The sequence below is a fragment of the Seriola lalandi genome, unplaced genomic scaffold (assembly GCF_002814215.2).
Source record: "Seriola lalandi dorsalis isolate HSWRI2012SDOR001 ecotype SW California unplaced genomic scaffold, Sedor1 jcf7180002054944, whole genome shotgun sequence".
In the NCBI taxonomy this organism is placed as follows: Eukaryota; Metazoa; Chordata; class Actinopteri; order Carangiformes; family Carangidae; genus Seriola; species Seriola lalandi.
The window spans coordinates 656,214-656,912 of record NW_019525495.1 but is presented as its reverse complement, the minus strand read 5'-3'; positions in this window follow the sequence as shown (position 1 = coordinate 656,912).

Here is a 699-nt window from a genome sequence, read left to right as displayed (position 1 = left end):
GGGTGCTCTCATGCTATGCAGGCTATCTAATGAGATCTTAAACTCGGGGCAGAAGAAATCTGGCAGGCTGTGTTGCTCTCCCTCCCTAAGTTTATGGCTGGGCTCACGGGCGCAGCAGAGACTCAGGGCCCATTTATATTCATGGCACAGCACTGCTTGCACCTCGTCTAACGTCCTGTCCCTGTTGAGAGGGAAAACTGACACACCGTAGGCTGGGGGTGTGTGTGGGTGGGTGGGGGGGAGCAGGCATCGCCTCTCTTTCCTTGTCATTCTTCTGCCTCTTGTGGATACTGACAGCAACCTGAGTGTTTGTGCATGTGTGGCGCGGGTGGGTGCATATGCAATTTGTAATACGGGAAATTGATTGGCCTAATTGCCTTCTATTCACAGCTGCATGTGTGCCGCTTAATTTTTCACAATTAGCCCCCGAGCGGTGACACGGAGGGAAGCGTCTCCATGAAGGATGATGACAATGATAACCTTAGAACCGAAAGCCTGCAAAGTGAGGAGCGAGACAGATCTCAGCGTCCAAACAGAAAGAGCAGTTTGACTTTGCGTGATCAATCTTGCGAAATCAGACTGGATACTCTGCACTACAGTCTAACAAAAAGTGACACAGGGCTCAGTTGGCAGAGGCAGCTTGTGATCGTGACGTAGTTTAAGGTTTATTCTGGAGTCCTTTGTCACATGCCCCCCCCC